This window comes from Oncorhynchus clarkii, chromosome 14 (genome assembly GCF_045791955.1).
Source record: "Oncorhynchus clarkii lewisi isolate Uvic-CL-2024 chromosome 14, UVic_Ocla_1.0, whole genome shotgun sequence".
In the NCBI taxonomy this organism is placed as follows: Eukaryota; Metazoa; Chordata; class Actinopteri; order Salmoniformes; family Salmonidae; genus Oncorhynchus; species Oncorhynchus clarkii.
In genome coordinates this window covers 31,138,010-31,158,336 of record NC_092160.1, presented here as the reverse complement: position 1 = coordinate 31,158,336, position 20,327 = coordinate 31,138,010, and the positions used below count along the sequence as shown (strand labels likewise).

General features: G+C 38.9%; 1 protein-coding gene across 22 annotated transcripts in view; it reads left to right on the top strand.

Annotated features, from left to right (window-relative positions):
* The first annotated feature begins 19,412 nt into the window (after positions 1–19,412).
* LOC139366508 (uncharacterized) overlaps positions 19,413–20,327 on the top strand; it is a 105,791-nt gene continuing 104,876 nt past the window's right edge. For 11 of the 22 annotated variants that reach the window (XM_071104051.1, XM_071104050.1, XM_071104049.1 and 8 more), the window contains exon 1: positions 19,535–19,787. The gene's annotated coding sequence lies outside the window, so the exon portion shown is untranslated. Of the gene's footprint in view, positions 19,788–20,327 lie in introns of all 22 variants that reach the window. The other 11 variants (XM_071104048.1, XM_071104064.1, XM_071104069.1 and 8 more) reach the window with 4 other exon arrangements.

Sequence of the window (20,327 nt, the reverse complement as noted above, 5' to 3'; positions counted from 1 at the left end):
TATTGGTCTAATGCCATCTGTGGATCACTGTTAGCGTTGCCACTCCCACTTACATAGCCTGTACTGTCTTTAGGCATTCCTCGAGAGGCTGATCTTTGGTGACACCCAAGCAGCTCTGTGGTGAGTGGGGATTTCTCTCACAGGTTTACTGGTGCTGCACAGATCAACATCTCACACCCTCTCACATAGCAAGTTTACTGGTGCTACACAGATCAACATCTCACACCCCTCAAATAGCAGAGGCCAGGAAAGAAGAGGTCATGAACCCTCTCCTGCAGGGGGCTGAATCAGGGTCACAGAGTATTTCTTGGTAGTCTTAAACAAATCTACTTTGAAACAAAAGTATACACCTCACACACATGGTTATGGGCTTAAAAAAAAGAAGACACCTGCACCATGTCAGATATAGAGTATTGAATATTGAAATGTATTTTTAATTTTGAGTGCATCCCAATATTACACTTGATATACATCACAGAAGACTGAAATATAACAAAACCGTTTGACATAGAAACACCAGATTTATATATAGATATTTTTTAATAATGTTTGTTAATTATACAATTATCATGAATAGGAATACCACCAATGACACCATTAGGTCACTTGACTGCAGGAATGGGCTACGGACTGTCCACATGTGGAAGAAGAGTAACGACAATACCACTTCATCAATTATCCTACTGTAGCATCTCACTGTTTCACTAACATTATATAATATTATGGAATCACACACAAACACACTATACATGATGTATTCTAAGATGGCACATCAAATGCATGTTTACATCCCATCTAACCCGGATACATGACACGACCCCCACCATGTATCCGCATTCAATTCCATCTGACAATAAGTACTTGATTAATTAACGGTACACTTCTCCACTACAGTCTTATTCAAACCAAGCCTTTTGAAAACTACTTTTGAGGTTTATTGTATAGAACATATTTGAATGACCTGTAAGACCAAATGCATAGACATTTTTTGAAGAGTTTTGAAAATAAAACTTTTCACTTGAAATGTGCAATGGTCTTCCGTCTGTAATTAAGCTTGTGTGTGCACCTATAACGACTGATCATCATTGAGAACAACCCTTTCATTAAAATGCTGGAAGTGTAAAAACAATGTCAGTGGTCCCATGATATGGAGCATCCATTGGATTGTATAAATCCACCGTAGTATTACCATTCTGTTTACAATTAGATTTTTACATTTTACTGATTTAGCAGATGCTCTTATCCAGAGCCACTTACAGGAGCAATTGGAGTTAAGTACCTTACTCAAGGGCACATCGATAGATTTTTCAACTAGTCAGCTGGGGTTTTTGAACCAGCGACCTTTCAGTTACTGACCCAATGCTCTTAACCACTAGGCTACTTGCTGCCCCCAAAATGACAACCATTCACTACTTTCTAACTGCCCTTCACTATTATCTAACTGCCCTTCACTATTATCTAACCCTCCTTTACTATTATCTAACCCTCCTTCACTATTATCTAACCCTCCTTTACTATTATCTAACTGCCCTTCACTATTATCTAACCCTCCTTTACTATTATCTAACACCCCTTCACTATTATCTAACCCTCCTTTACTATTATCTAACTGCCCTTCACTATTATCTAACCCTCCTTTACTATTATCTAACACCCCTTCACTATTATCTAACCCTCCTTTACTATTATCTAACCCTCCTTCACTATTATCTAACCCTCCTTTACTATTATCTAACTGCCCTTCACTATTATCTAACCCTCCTTTACTATTATCTAACACCCCTTCACTATTATCTAACCCTCCTTTACTATTATCTAACCCTCCTTCACTATTATCTAACCCTCCTTTACTATTATCTAACCCTCCTTCACTATTATCTAACCGCCCTACACTATTATCTAACCCTCCTTCACTATTATCTAACCCTCCTTTACTATTATCTAACCCTCCTTTACTATTATCTAACCCTCCTTTACTATTATCTAACCCTCCTTCACTATTATCTAACCATCCTTTACTATTATTGTAACGGCATTCCTCTTCCTCTTCTGAGGAGGAGAAGTGAGAAGGATCGGAGGACCAATGCGCAGCGTGGTAAGTGTCCATAACGTTTATTTAAAGACATAAACTGAACACTACAAAACAATAAACGTGAAACGAACAAAACCGAAACAGAACCGTGTGGCAACAAACACTCACACGGAAACAAACACCCACAACTCAAAAGTGAAACCCAGGCTACCTAAGTATGATTCTCAATCAGAGACAACTAACGACACCTGCCTCTGATTGAGAACCATACTAGGCTGAACTCAAAACCATACATAGAAAAACACACATAGACTGCCCACCCCAACTCACGCCCTGACCATACTAAATAAAGACAAAACAAAGGAAATAAAGGTCAGAACGTGACAATTATCGAACCATCCTTAACCATATAATAAAATAGTGTTTCACTCTCAATATTTGCAACATAGTTAAGTTTACATTAACTTTGTAATTAATTGAATGTGGGAGTAGCATTAGGCAAATATATCCATAATATACAGTATTACATTTCTGAGTAAGACCACTGACTTCTCCATTCCTTTACAGTGCAAAACTGCTCTAGACAAAGGTCCATTAACACCAAGCTATAGAGAAGTTCAAGCATCCCAAATACAAAAGAAAAGGTAAAACAATTATTTAGACATATTTAGACATGGATGACAACAAAAACTAGATCCCTTATCTTAATCTGGGCCTATTTCTGACGATGAACTCATGTTTTTGCTGCTATATTCTTCTTAGGAATCAGCCAGGCAACAACCCATAGGCTACTGTTCCATTAAGAAGTCAGCCAGAGTTGATATCAAGATTGATGCGGGCCATCATTCAAACAAAGATTCCTCCCTGGTCACCATTGCATATTTTCAAACTATGTTTGCATATAATGATCTCAAAACTATACTGGCATTCTTTTTGTCCGTTAATTAATTGTTTAAAACATTATATTCTTAGCTAGAAATGTTACTATTTATTAGTAGCCATAACTCATCGTAGTACCATTACTACGGTTCTATATGGAACCAATTTTGCTTCAGTTAAGAAGAACCCCTAGGGTTCTGATCAAAGAACCCTATAAAGAGGTTCTATATATAATTGTTAAGGGTTTTAAATATGAAGCATGCGACAGATCCCTTTTTGGTTCTATATGGAAGTTGGAACCTTTTTTTATGAGAGTGAGTCATAAACAACGTTTTTTTAATAAAGTTACAATCCAACATACTACTCACTGCATGACAAGTATAACACAGGTTTCCAGGACTACAATAGGCAGGGAATTGTGAAATGGGTGGACAACGAAGACACAGAGAATCCTACTACCTACTACCTTCCACATCACACAGTCACAAAAGAGACTGACCAATAAACTCCTATTGTATTGAATGCGTCGTCCCACGCGCAAGGCAGTAGGCCTACATTACTAAATAACTTCATCAAGGCATGTTGAAAGAAAACATGGAAAAAAACAGGGAATGAAACACTGTTCTGAAAGTTGGACCTGGAGAGCAGAGAATGACGACATTGAATTCGAGCTGTTGATACAGGACAGAAATAATAGTAAAAGAGGTCTTCACCAAGGATCTTCGATCTGATTGGTTTCCTATTCGATCGCAATTCACTCCATTCCCCAAGCAGCTTCAAATGCTTAGTCTTATAATGTAGACTGAACAAATTAAAAATGCAATTCTTAAGAGATATTTTGACAGTAAAAATATAGCAACAAGAGCCTGGATATGTTCACTTTTTTTTTATACATTGTTTTATCATACCATTTTAATTGCATTGTGAATGACTTCATACCATATTACTCAAAATGTGCCATTGAAAACAATCAATGTAACCTACCATGAGTGTGAATACAGGAGACGATTCAGATGACATCCAGGACCTGTTTGAATGATTAGTATATCAAAATAAATTATCTAATGTCTACTGTGTCAGACACAATGATGATGTCATGTGGAACACATTTGGCACATGGTTGACATCACAATAGCCCACAAGATCGCAGCCAACCCTGCAGAGAATCGACCTCGTGCTTGTTGTTAAAATGACATGTCAAAATGATGTAAATAAACACAGCACAAAACAGACACTACCACTATTATAACTATAACCAGTCAGTACCACTATTATAACTATAACCAGTCACTACCACTATTATAACTATAACCAGTCACTACCACTATTATAACTATAACCAGTCACTACCACTATTATAACTATAACCAGTCAGTACCACTATTATAACTATAACCAGTCAGTACCACTATTATAACTATAACCAGTCAGTACCATTACTACTGCAGACACTACTAATACTATAACTATAACCAGTCAGTACCACTATTATAACTATAACCAGTCACTACCACTATTATAACTATAACCAGTCAGTACCACTATTATAACTATAACCAGTCAGTACCACTATTATAACTATAACCAGTCAGTACCACTATTATAACTATAACCAGTCACTACCACTATTATAACTATAACCAGTCACTACCACTATTATAACTATAACCAGTCAGTACCACTATTATAACTATAACCAGTCACTACCACTATTATAACTATAACCAGTCAGTACCACTATTATAACTATAACCAGTCAGTACCACTATTATAACTATAACCAGTCAGTACCACTATTATAACTATAACCAGTCACTACCACTATTATAACTATAACCAGTCACTACCACTATTATAACTATAACCAGTCAGTACCACTATTATAACTATAACCAGTCACTACCACTATTATAACTATAACCAGTCAGTACCACTATTATAACTATAACCAGTCACTACCACTATTATAACTATAACCAGTCAGTACCACTATTATAACTATAACCAGTCACTACCACTATTATAACTATAACCAGTCACTACCACTATTATAACTATAACCAGTCAGTACCACTATTATAACTATAACCAGTCAGTACCACTATTATAACTATAACCAGTCAGTACCATTACTACTGCAGACACTCCTAATACTATAACTATAACCAGTCAGTACCACTATTATAACTATAACCAGTCAGTACCACTATTATAACTATAACCAGTCAGTACCATTACTACTGCAGACACTACTAATACTATAACTATAACCAGTCAGTACCACTATTATAACTATAACCAGTCAGTACCACTATTATAACTATAACCAGTCAGTACCACTATTATAACTATAACCAGTCAGTACCACTATTATAACTATAACCAGTCACTACCACTATTATAACTATAACCAGTCACTACCACTATTATAACTATAACCAGTCAGTACCACTATTATAACTATAACCAGTCAGTACCACTATTATAACTATAACCAGTCAGTACCACTATTATAACTATAACCAGTCAGTACCATTACTACTGCAGACACTACTAATACTATAACTATAACCAGTCAGTACCACTATTATAACTATAACCAGTCACTACCACTATTATAACTATAACCAGTCACTACCACTATTATAACTATAACCAGTCACTACCACTATTATAACTATAACCAGTCAGTACCACTATTATAACTATAACCAGTCACTACCACTATTATAACTATAACCAGTCAGTACCACTATTATAACTATAACCAGTCAGTACCACTATTATAACTATAACCAGTCACTACCACTACTATAACTATAACCAGTCACTACCACTATTATAACTATAACCAGTCAGTACCATTTCTACTGCAGACACTACTAATACTATAACTATAACCAGTCAGTACCACTATTATAACTATAACCAGTCACTACCACTATTATAACTATAACCAGTCAGTACCACTATTATAACTATAACCAGTCAGTACCACTATTATAACTATAACCAGTCACTACCACTATTATAACTATAACCAGTCACTACCACTATTATAACTATAACCAGTCAGTACCACTATTATAACTATAACCAGTCACTACCACTATTATAACTATAACCAGTCAGTACCACTATTATAACTATAACCAGTCACTACCACTATTATAACTATAACCAGTCAGTACCACTATTATAACTATAACCAGTCACTACCACTATTATAACTATAACCAGTCACTACCACTATTATAACTATAACCAGTCAGTACCACTATTATAACTATAACCAGTCAGTACCACTATTATAACTATAACCAGTCAGTACCATTACTACTGCAGACACTACTAATACTATAACTATAACCAGTCAGTACCACTATTATAACTATAACCAGTCAGTACCACTATTATAACTATAACCAGTCAGTACCATTACTACTGCAGACACTACTAATACTATAACTATAACCAGTCAGTACCACTATTATAACTATAACCAGTCAGTACCACTATTATAACTATAACCAGTCAGTACCACTATTATAACTATAACCAGTCACTACCACTATTATAACTATAACCAGTCACTACCACTATTATAACTATAACCAGTCACTACCACTATTATAACTATAACCAGTCAGTACCACTATTATAACTATAACCAGTCACTACCACTATTATAACTATAACCAGTCAGTACCACTATTATAACTATAACCAGTCAGTACCACTATTATAACTATAACCAGTCACTACCACTACTATAACTATAACCAGTCACTACCACATTATAACTATAACCAGTCAGTACCACTATTATAACTATAACCAGTCAGTACCACTATTATAACTATAACCAGTCACTACCACTATTATAACTATAACCAGTCACTACCACTATTATAACTATAACCAGTCAGTACCACTATTATAACTATAACCAGTCAGTACCACTATTATAACTATAACCAGTCAGTACCACTATTATAACTATAACCAGTCACCTACCACTATTATACTATGCAGACACTACTAATACTATAACTATAACCAGTCAGTACCACTACTATAACTATAACCAGTCAGTACCACTATTATAACTATAACCAGTCAGTACCATTACTACTGCAGACACTACTAATACTATAACTATATCCAGTCAGTACCACTATTATAACTATAACCAGTCAGTACCACTATTATAACTATAACCAGTCAGTACCATTACTACTGCAGACACTACTAATACTATAACTATAACCAGTCAGTACCACTATTATAACTATAACCAGTCAGTACCACTATTATAACTATAACCAGTCAGTACCACTATTATAACTATAACCAGTCAGTACCACTATTATAACTAGAACCAGTCAGTACCACTATTATAACTATAACTATAACCAGTCAGTACCACTATTATAACTATAACCAGTCAGTACCACTATTATAACTATAACCAGTCAGTACCATTACTACTGCAGACACTACTAATACTATAACTATAACCAGTCAGTACCACTATTATAACTATAACCAGTCAGTACCACTATTATAACTATAACCAGTCAGTACCACTATTATAACTATAACCAGTCACTACCACTATTATAACTATAACCAGTCACTACCACTATTATAACTATAACCAGTCAGTACCACTATTATAACTATAACCAGTCACTACCACTATTATAACTATAACCAGTCACTACCACTATTATAACTATAACCAGTCAGTACCACTATTATAACTATAACCAGTCAGTACCACTATTATAACTATAACCAGTCAGTACCATTACTACTGCAGTACCACTACTATAATACTATAACTATAACCAGTCAGTACCACTATTATAACTATAACCAGTCAGTACCACTATTATAACTATAACCAGTCAGTACCATTACTACTGCAGACACTACTAATACTATAACTATAACCAGTCAGTACCACTATTATAACTATAACCAGTCAGTACCACTATTATAACTATAACCAGTCAGTACCACTATTATAACTATAACCAGTCAGTACCACTATTATAACTATAACCAGTCACTACCACTACTATAACTATAACCAGTCACTACCACTATTATAACTATAACCAGTCAGTACCACTATTATAACTATAACCAGTCAGTACCACTATTATAACTATAACCGGTCACTACCACTATTATAACTATAACCAGTCACTACCACTATTATAACTATAACCAGTCAGTACCACTATTATAACTATAACCAGTCAGTACCACTATTATAACTATAACCAGTCAGTACCACTATTATAACTATAACCAGTCACTACCATTACTACTGCAGACACTACTAATACTATAACTATAACCAGTCAGTACCACTACTATAACTATAACCAGTCAGTACCACTATTATAACTATAACCAGTCAGTACCATTACTACTGCAGACACTACTAATACTATAACTATAACCAGTCAGTACCACTATTATAACTATAACCAGTCAGTACCACTATTATAACTATAACCAGTCAGTACCATTACTACTGCAGACACTACTAATACTATTATAACTATAACCAGTCAGTACCACTATTATAACTATAACCAGTCAGTACCACTATTATAACTATAACCAGTCAGTACCACTATTATAACTATAACCAGTCAGTACCACTATTATAACTATAACCAGTCAGTACCACTATTATAACTATAACTAGTCAGTACCACTATTATAACTATAACCAGTCAGTACCACTATTATAACTATAACCACTCAGTACCATTACTACTGCAGACACTACTAATACTATAACTATAACCAGTCAGTACCACTATTATAACTATAACCAGTCAGTACCACTATTATAACTATAACCAGTCAGTACCACTATTATAACTATAACCAGTCACTACCACTACTATAACTATAACCAGTCACTACCACTATTATAACTATAACCAGTCAGTACCACTATTATAACTATAACCAGTCAGTACCACTATTATAACTATAACCAGACACTACCACTATTATAACTATAACCAACAGTACCACTATTATAACTATAACCAGTCAGTACCACTATTATAACTATAACCAGTCAGTACCACTATTATAACTATTCTACTGCAGACACTACTAATACTATAACTATAACCAGTCAGTACCACTATTATAACTATAACCAGTCAGTACCATTTCTACTACCACTAATACTATAACTATAACCAGTCAGTACCACTATTATAACTATAACCAGTCACTACCACTACTATAACTATAACCAGTCACTACCACTATTATAACTATAACCAGTCAGTACCACTATTATAACTATAACCAGTCACTACCACTATTATAACTATAACCAGTCACTACCACTATTATAACTATAACCAGTCAGTACCACTATTATAACTATAACCAGTCAGTACCACTATTATAACTATAACCAGTCAGTACCATTACTACTGCAGACACTACTAATACTATAACTATAACCAGTCAGTACCACTATTATAACTATAACCAGTCAGTACCACTATTATAACTATAACCAGTCAGTACCATTACTACTGCAGACACTACTAATACTATAACTATAACCAGTCAGTACCACTATTATAACTATAACCAGTCAGTACCACTATTATAACTATAACCAGTCAGTACCACTATTATAACTATAACCAGTCAGTACCACTATTATAACTATAACCAGTCACTACCACTACTATAACTATAACCAGTCACTACCACTATTATAACTATAACCAGTCAGTACCACTATTATAACTATAACCAGTCAGTACCACTATTATAACTATAACCAGTCACTACCACTATTATAACTATAACCAGTCACTACCACTATTATAACTATAACCAGTCAGTACCACTATTATAACTATAACCAGTCAGTACCACTATTATAACTATAACCAGTCAGTACCACTATTATAACTATAACCAGTCACTACCATTACTACTGCAGACACTACTAATACTATAACTATAACCAGTCAGTACCACTACTATAACTATAACCAGTCAGTACCACTATTATAACTATAACCAGTCAGTACCATTACTACTGCAGACACTACTAATACTATAACTATAACCAGTCAGTACCACTATTATAACTATAACCAGTCAGTACCACTATTATAACTATAACCAGTCAGTACCATTACTACTGCAGACACTACTAATACTATAACTATAACCAGTCAGTACCACTATTATAACTATAACCAGTCAGTACCACTATTATAACTATAACCAGTCAGTACCACTATTATAACTATAACCAGTCAGTACCACTATTATAACTAGAACCAGTCAGTACCACTATTATAACTATAACTAGTCAGTACCACTATTATAACTATAACCAGTCAGTACCACTATTATAACTATAACCAGTCAGTACCATTACTACTGCAGACACTACTAATACTATAACTATAACCAGTCAGTACCACTATTATAACTATAACCAGTCAGTACCACTATTATAACTATAACCAGTCAGTACCACTATTATAACTATAACCAGTCACTACCACTACTATAACTATAACCAGTCACTACCACTATTATAACTATAACCAGTCAGTACCACTATTATAACTATAACCAGTCACTACCACTATTATAACTATAACCAGACACTACCACTATTATAACTATAACCAGTCACTACGACTATTATAACTATAACCAGTCAGTACCACTATTATAACTATAACCAGTCAGTACCATTTCTACTGCAGACACTACTAATACTATAACTATAACCAGTCAGTACCACTATTATAACTATAACCAGTCACTACCACTACTATAACTATAACCAGTCACTACCATTACTACTGCAAACACTACCACTACTATAACTATCACCAGTCACTACCACTACTATAACTATCACCAGTCACTACCATTACTATAACTATCATCAGTCACTACCACTATTATAACTATAACCAGTCACTACCATTACTACTGCAAACACTACCACTACTATAACTATCACCAGTCACTACCACTACTATAACTATAACCAGTCACTACCATTACTATAACTATCATCAGTCACTACCACTTCTACTGCAGTCACAACCACTAGTATAACTATCACCACCATTACTACTACAGACACAACTGATACTACTATAACTATAACCAGTCACCACCATTACTACTGCAGACACAACTGCTACTACTATAACTATAACCAGTCACTACCATTACTACTGCAGACACAACTGCTACTACTATAACCAGTCACTACCATTACTACTGCAGACACAACTACTGTAATTATAACCAGTCACTACCATTACTACTGCAGACTCTACCACTACAGTAATTATAACTAGTCACTACAACTACAGTAAATATAACCAGACTCTACCACTACTGTAATTATAAACAGTCACTACCATTACTACTGCAGTCAACCCCTATGAGGTGTTGCCAGTCCTCTTCTCGCTGTGCCGGGTGGAGATTATAACAGAACATGGCCTAGATGTTCAAATGTCCAGCAGAGTCAAATAATAATAATCACAGTGGTTGTAGAGGGTGCAACAGGTCAGCACCTCAGTAGTAAATGTCAGTTGGCTTTTCATAGCCGATCATTCAGAGTATCTCTACCACTCCTGCTGTCTCTAGAGAGTTGAAAACAGCAGGTCTGGGACAGGTAGCACATCTGATGAACAGGTCAGGGTTCCATAGCTGCAGGCAGAACAGTTGAAACTGGAGCAGCAGCACGGCCAGGTGGACTGCAGTGACACACAGGACTGGAGACAGCAAGGAGTCACCAGGCCAGGTAGTCCTGAGGCATGGTCCTAGGGCTCAGGTCCTCCTCCGAAAGAAAGAAAGAAAGAAAGAAAGAAAGAAAGAAAGAAAGAAAGAAAGAAAGAAAGAAAGAAAGAAAGAAAGAAAGAGAAGAAGAAAGAGAGAGAATTAGAGAGAGCATACTTAAATTTGGAGAAATACTCCAGATATAACAGACTGACCCTAGCCCCCCGACACATAAACTATTGCGGCATAAATACTGAAGGATGAGACAGGAGGGGTCGGGAGACACTGTGGCCCCGTCTGACGATACCCCCGGACAGGGCCATGATGAAGCAAAGTGCGCTATGGTAGACTGCATCCAAAGGTTTCAGAGAACTGTCTTCTGCATTCTGGTGTCACCATAGTCAAGAGCTGGCAGGAAAGTTGACTGTACAATCTGCTTCCTACTGGTTGCGTCACTGCCTGGTACGGCAACCGCTCGGCCTCTGACCGCAAGGCACTACAGAGGGTAGTGCGTACGGCCCAGTACATCACTGGGGCTAAGCTGCCTGCCATCCAGGACCTCTACACCAGGCGGTGTCAGAGGAAAGCCCTAACAATGGTCAAAGAACCCAGCCACCCCAGTCATAGACTGTTCTCTCTACTACCGCATGGCAAGCGGTACCGGAGTGCCAAGTCTAGGACAAAAAGGCTTCTCAACAGTTTTTACCCCCAAGCCATAAGACTCCTGAACAGGTAATCAAATGGCTACCCGGACTATTTGCATTGTGTGCCTCCCCAACCCCTCTTTTTACGCTGCTGCTACTCTCTGTTTATCTTATATGCATAGTCACTTTAACTATACATTTATGTACATGCTACCTCAATTGGGCCGACCAACCAGTGTCTGTATGTAGGCTCGCTACTTTTATAGCCTCGCTACTGTATATAGCCTGTCTTTTTACTGTTGTTTTTATTTCTTTACCTACCTATTGTTCACCTAATACCGTTTTTTGCACTATTGGTTAGAGCCTGTAAGTAAGTTTTTCACTGTAAGGTCTACACCTGTTGTATTCAGAGCACGTGACAAATAAACTTTGATTTGATTTGATTTACAGAGTTGGGCTAACTTTTCGCAGTTTTCAGACTGTTTTAATTCTAGACATACAGTTTGCCTACGTTGAAAGTCACTGAGCTCTTCAGTAAGTCCATTCTACTACCAGTGTTTGTCTAGGGAGGTTGCATGGCTGTGTGCCCTATTTTAAACACCTGTCAGCAACGGGTGTCTGACATAGCCGAATCCACTCATTTGAAGGCATGTCCACGTATGTTAGAAGCTTGTGCAGAGGAGTTTTGTAAACAAAAAGGGAATAATGAGGACCAGCAGACCTTCTGATACAGGATGCGGAGAGATAGGTATTAAACCTGTCACCTGTGATGAAGCGAAGTGCGCTACGGTAGACTGCATCTAAAGATTTTAGAGAACTGTCTGCTGCATCATGTCACCATAGCTGGCAGGAAAGTTGACTGTACAATCTGCTTCCTACTGTTTATTTACAGAGTTGGGCTAACTTTTAGAATTCTCCATATTGTATTAATTCCAGACATGCAGTTTGCCTACATGTAGCATCATTGTAATATTCCCCATGCAATGTTAAAGAGATGCTAATGTTAATGAGGCGCTAATGTTAATGGTGTGCAAATGTTAATGGTGTGCTAATGTTACTGCGGGGGCAATCATGTTAATGGGGCGTAAATGTTAATGAGGCGCTAATGTTAATGGGGCGCTAACATGGCTGCCATAGAATGTTGAAGTGTCATGTAAATGCATCATAATGCAGAAAACTCCTTATCCTTATGGCTCTGGTAGTTACTAAAGAAAAGTCTTACCAGGATGATAGATATCTGACAAGACACAAACACTAGGAAGAGAGGAAACAGTGTTGACCCACAAACTTAGGCCGCCCCAGCCTAACCCAGCCTAGCCCCAGCCTAACCCAGTCCAACCCCAGCCTAACCCAGCCACAGCCTAACCCAGCCTAGCCCCAGCCTAACCCAGTCCAGCCCCAGCCTAACCCAGCCACAGCCTAACCCAGCCTAGCCCCAGCCTAACCCAGTCCAGAACCCATCCTAACCCAGCCCTTGGCCAGATCAAGGCCCAGCCTAGATCCAGCCTAACCCAGTCCAGCCCCAGCCTAACCCAGTCCAGCCCCAGCCTGGCCCAGTCTATCCCCAGCCTAACCCAGTCCAGCCCAGCCTAACTCAGCCCCAGCCCAGCCCAGGCCAGGCCAAGGTCCAGTCCAGCCCCTGCCTAACCCAGCCTTAGCCTAACACAGGCCCAGCCTGGCCCAGCCTAACCCAGTCTATCCCCAGCATAACCCAGCCCCAGGCCAGGTCAAGGTCCAGTCCAGCCCCAGCCTAACCCAGTCCAGCCCCAGCCTAACCCAGCCGCATCCTAACCCAGCCACAGGCCAGGTCTGATCAAGTCCCAGAGCAGGGAATATGGAGATGGAGGGCCAGATGACTAGAGAGAAGTTAACAACCCAGGACTGGGATAAACATCTGCCCCACATCCCCAAACACACCAATCACACTCCTGGCTGCCACAGAGAGGGAGACTACACACACAACTGAACAGAAACAGACTCAACACTGAAAGTCAGGACACCATTCAACAAACAACACAATGCCTATTAGACTACATAAAGATGAGTTGCTAAGACGTTGTATAATGCCAGAAGGCAGTCCTGATAGTTATGTTATTAAGAGAAGAGAGAAGGGCCAGTAGAAGTGGGTTGCTAGAGTGTAATGGTCCCGATTAGAATTCCTAAAAAATCTGTTGTTTCCTCTGTAGTTGGGACAGGAAGTAGAACTGTGCTCCTCTTCTGCTGCTCTTGTTTACTGGGGCTGGCCTTCCTGTTTTGAGATTTCTACTGATAGTGCTAAGAACTCTCTCTCCCTCTCTCTTTTCCCTCCATCTCTGTCTTCCTATCTCTGTTGTTCTCGGGCTCTCTCTCTCTCTCTCTCTCTCTCTCTTTCTCTCTCCCTTTCTCTCTCTCTCTTTTTCCTCTGTCTCTGTCTTCCTTTCTCTCTCTCTCTCTCTCTCTCTCTTTTTTTCCTCTGTCTCCGCCTTCCTCTCTCTTTCTCTCTCTTTTTCCTCTGTCGCCGTCTTCCTCTCTCTGGCGTTCCCAGGCTCTCTCTCTCAATTCAATTCAAGGGGCTTTATTGGCATGGGAAACATATGTTTACATTGCCAAACAAAGCAAGTGAGGTAGATAATATACAAAAGTGAAATAAACAATAAAAATGAACAGTAAACATTTCACTCAAAGAAGTTACAAAATAAAAAGACATTACAAATGTCACATTATGTATATATAAAGTGTTGTAACGATGTACAAATGGTTAAAATACTCTCTCTCTCTCTCTCTGTCATCCTCTCTATGTCATTCTCAGGCTCTCTCTCGCTCCCCCTCTGTTCCTTTTCCTCTTCCTCTCTTTTTTCTCACCTTCCTCTCTCTTCTCTTCCTCTTCCTCTCCCTCCTCTAGATAGGTAGATAGCAGAGCTTGGCCCTCTCCACCCACTGTCACCACGACATAACTCCCTCTGAGTCCTCATTAAACATTCCTCGCACTCTAAAAGTGATGTTGTGATGGGTATGATGTGCATGTGAGTCTGTGCAGACAACATGCAAAGATTCTAAAACTCCTCTCACATCACTGTTTTAAGCAGATAAGAAACAAGACTTGTGTCAGTGGGTTAGGTTTAGGTTAGGTTTAGGTTTAGGTTTGGGGATAGGGTTAGGGTTGGGGTTAGGGTTGGGGATAGGGTTAGGGTTAGGGTTGGGTTTAGGGTTAGGGTTGGGGATAGGGTTAGGTTTAGGGTTAGGGTTGGGGATAGGGTTAGGGTACGGGTTAGGGTTAGGTTTAGGGTTAGGTTTAGGGTTAGGGTTGGGGATAGGGTTAGGGTTAGGGTTGGGTTTAGGGTTAGGGTTGGGGATAGGGTTAGGTTTAGGGTTAGGGTTGGGGATAGGGTTAGGGTACGGGTTAGGGTTAGGTTTAGGGTTAGGTTTAGGGTTAGGGTTGGGGATAGGGTTAGGTTTAGGGTTAGGGTTGGGGATAGGGTTAGGGTTGGGGTTGGGGTTGGGGTTAGGGTTAGGGTTAGCAGTGATATGTGTGTGTGTTGGCTGGGGCAGTGATGGGGCCATGAGCAGCTAGGCCAGGGGAAGAATGTAGATCTGGTCTACGTCCCAAATGGCACCCTATATATTCCCTACATAGTGCTCTACTTATGGGTCCTGGTCAAAAGTAGTGGACTACTGAATATAGGGAATAGGGAGTCATTTGGGATGCAAACCTGAGGGAATGTGAAGAATGTCAGTGTAATTATATCTAACCCTCCTCTACCGTATATATTTTATATCCAGACCGTGTGCGTGTGAGATTACAACTCACACAAATCAATAACAAGCTTAAAACACAAATGTCCCTTTCACCAATCTGTCAATAGCCTACATGACTGTTATCAGCTTTCCAAGAAGGACATTAACAAGTCCAAACAGGTCATATTCATGTGCTTCCTGAAACATATTTCAGCACAAATGTTCACGTGTCACTGCCAAAGCAAGTATGAACAAACAGTATGACACTCAAATGAGCTAGCTATGGTATGTGACTCATGTTCCCAGGCTTAGTAAGGCTTTTATAATAGACTATCACAACATAACATATCTGACCCTCTTATTGTTCTGCCCTCGCTCTCTCTTCTTTTCATACACTCTATTTTCCCTCGGTGGCGTTGACAATGACTGCTGAAATAATTATAGCTGTTTGTAGCTAACTGTGTCCTGTGTGTGTGTGTGTGTGTGTGTGTGTGTGTGTGTGTGTGTGTGTGTGTGTGTGTGTGTGTGTGTTTGTGCGTGCGTGCGTGCGTGTGTGTGTGTGTGTGTGTGTATGTCTATGTGTGTGTGTGAGTTCTCTCTATCTATCCCTGCAGTCAGTCGGGAGTATGTCACAGGAAGCACAGGAAGACGGCAATTGTTCTGAAAATGTGAAGCCTATGACATCACTGCTAAGATCAGTAGCTATGTTCACACGCAGTTCTAACACCCTAAGATCAGTAGCTATATTCACACACAGTTCTAACACCCTAAGATCAGTAGCTATGTTCACACACAGTTCTAACACCCTAAGATCAGTAGCTATGTTCACACACAGTTCTAACACCCTAAGATCAGTAGCTATATTCACACACAGTTCTAACACCCTAAGATCAGTAGCTATATTCCCACACAGTTCTAACACCCTAAGATCAGTAGCTATATTCACACACAGTTCTAACACCCTAAGATCAGTAGCTATATTCACACACAGTTCTAACACCCTAAGATCAGTAGCTATATTCACACGCAGTTCTAACACCCTAAGATCAGTAGCTATGTTCACACGCAGTTCTAACACCCTAAGATCAGTAGCTATGTTCACACACAGTTCTAACACCCTAAGATCAGTAGCTAGCCTGCATACTGTGTACTTACACACCAAACAGTCAAGGTACAGGACCAACTCTCCTAGGGTTTGCAAAGTGGCACTCTTCTATGCGCCACTGTGAATGTTCCCCTTGAAACATGTTTTTAATTCAAACATCTGTGGGACTGTAGACCTATAGATTAAGTTGGTCAAACACTGGCCTCTCTCTCTCTCTCTCTATCATTCTCTCTCTCTGTCTCTCTCTCTCTCTCTGTCTCTCTCTGTCTCTCTCTCTCTCTCTCTCTCTCTCTCTCTCTCGCTCTCTCTCTCTCTCTCTCTCTCTCTGTCTCTCTCTCTCTCTCTCTCTCTCTCTGTCTCTCTGTCTCTCTCTCTCTCTCTCTCTCTCTCTCTCTCTCTCTCCATCACTCTAAGTATTAATCGAATCACTCGTCAAATTGTGTCTATGTGTGTAGTCAGTGTATGTCTGAGCTGAGTTTGGTGTAATGTACTGTCTATGTGTATGTTTGGTGTAATGTGTCTGGGCTGGGCAGGCCTGAGCTAGACTGAGAAGGCTGAGAGGACGACCACAGTAGAGACAGAGAACTTTAGGCCAGGATCAGGATGTTGCATTGTGTCTGACTGCAGGGGACAGCAGGAAAGCTGCCTGGCTTCTGTGAGGAAGTAAGTGAATGTGAGAGGAGGCAGGTGGCAGCGGGCAGAGACAGAGAAGGCTCTTGCTGCCTCAGACAGAAATGTTTCTAACCATAAACATAAAGCAGGGTTGTGAATGAGGGATTTAACAGAAAGGAATTGAGAAAGAGGAGGATCAGACATTACAATACTTACATTGCTGCCACTTAGTGTGTATAAAATACAGATATGTAGCACCTTAATTTGAGACAGATTACTACAGCAGGAAAATAATCCTGCAACAACAGGAAATGTGAATTATTATGCAGATTATAATTAATAATATTTGTAGGCTTTTTTAGTTTTTTTAAAGTGAAATTACAAAATTCAGAAGCCTTTTTAAATCTCAAATACACTACACGTTTTAGATTTCCTGCATTGCACGAAAGTTCTCCTGTAACAGGGTGATCAAATTAAGATACTACATCTGTACAGTCTTCAGGTTATTATTATGAAGGCTGTCAAGTTATCATGTAAAGAGGATGTTACTTTTCTATTCAAGTATTTTCAAGTGATTTGACCCTATCATAAACACTTCATGACTCTTATCCTATAACGGTCTCTCCACAATCCTGCGCCTGTTTTACAGCCCACGGCAGCCCCGCCGCGGCAGGACATCTTCACTGTGCCTTTAAGCTTTGTCATCTTGATAAACAAGGGGTCATGTAAAGAGCCTGGATGTTACTGTCCTGAGTGGCGTGATGATGACAGTAGATTATGAGTTACAGAGGAAGAGGATGATGACAGTAGATTATGAGTTACAGAGGAAGAGGATGATGACAGTAGATTATGAGTTACAGAGGAAGAGGATGATGACAGTAGAGTATGAGTTACAGAGGAAGAGGATGATGACAGTAGAGTAAGAGTTACAGAGGAAGAGGATGGAGGAAAAATCACACAGTTCCTAAATAGCAAGGTGCTCCAGGACCATTCTAAGGGGTCTTAGGTCCACAGGTGGGCGGGACACATACGCAGATATTTACATGCACTCAGACAGGCTTCCTGCCATTGTCAGCCAAATCGCCCCCCCGTCCCCGTCCCCCCATTGCTGTAAGATCCACTGTTTCCTGTGTAGAAGGGAGAACGCCATGCGATGACAATGGGCCAGAAACAGGACAGACATTTAGTCACCTGTCCTACCATCTCCTCTTTCACAGCTAAAAGATTCTGAAGCTGTTTAGTTTTTGTGAATTCTTCCAGTTTCCCCTGTGTGCTCTGTCCCATTGTGTCCTTTCAATAGAAGGATTTTCACATTCAAAGCAATTCCTGAAAGTGGGTCCAGCCAATGAAACCCCTCTTCACTCAATCATGTATTTGCACTGGTATGTTTAACTTTAACCATTATATAGCTAAGGTTATTTGGCTACTTAAATTAACTAGTGGGCAGTTTACTAATTACATTTCAGAAGGAACTGATATAAAAACAACATATTTTGGAAACTAGGTATATCAAGGTAATTTGTTTCAATACATCTATGAATGTGTGTGTGAGTGTGAATGTGTGTGTGTGTGTTTGTGTGTGTGAGCCTGTGTGTGTGAGCATGTGTTGGTGAGCCTGTGTGTGTGATCCTGTGTGTGAATCCCTGGCTGCTGATCATACAGTCGGTGCTGCTGATCCACTGTCTGCTGCTCGAGCTTAAAGGGTAAGGGTGTTCATCAGTCTCTACTCAGAGAGAAAACTTTTGACATTTTCAGAGTTTTGAGGAAGATTTATTGAACTAAAAGGAGATTAGCCTACCGTCAAAAGACGTAGAACTCGCCACAGCATAATTTCAGCGTTACTCGTAGATACAAAAAGTTTACCGGGTGGGAAGTCAACTGCTGTTTTTGTACCCTACTTACCGTAGCTGTTTCGAAGATGACGTTTTGTCCAGAAGTTTGATATGTATCGAGGAGTTTCAACTTTGAAACCAAGTTGGTAGGTTACAACAGTTTTGTAAACGTATGTTCGTAAACGTTTCTCACTTGTTACGTCTGTTATCGTCAATAAATTGCCATAGAGGCTATAGGCTACTGTAACGAATTATCGGACGGTTGTAGTTAAATGGGTCGGTTAAATTACTTCGATGAGGGAAAAAAACGAAACATTTCTCAACCGTTCTAAAGATTGTCTATATCCGATTCTTACCGTTACCTATCATGATTTATTCTTCCGCGACACACTTTCAGTTTACTTTCACGTTTGTATAGGCCTATTCAAAACAATAAATAAACATAACGTGAGGCAAACTATTCACATTTAAAATGTCGTGTTGACATATATTTTTTCCATTTTATTCATCTTTGATAAGAGCCTATTTTAATCCTAGTGATATTGAATAAATTACACCTGTTCTAGTTTATAGGGTTGTATGGGCCTATGTGTAATTATAATTATAAATATCTCTTAGATTAGTTTATAATACTGTATCTAACTACATGTAACCATACCTCTTACATTAGTTTACAATACTGCATC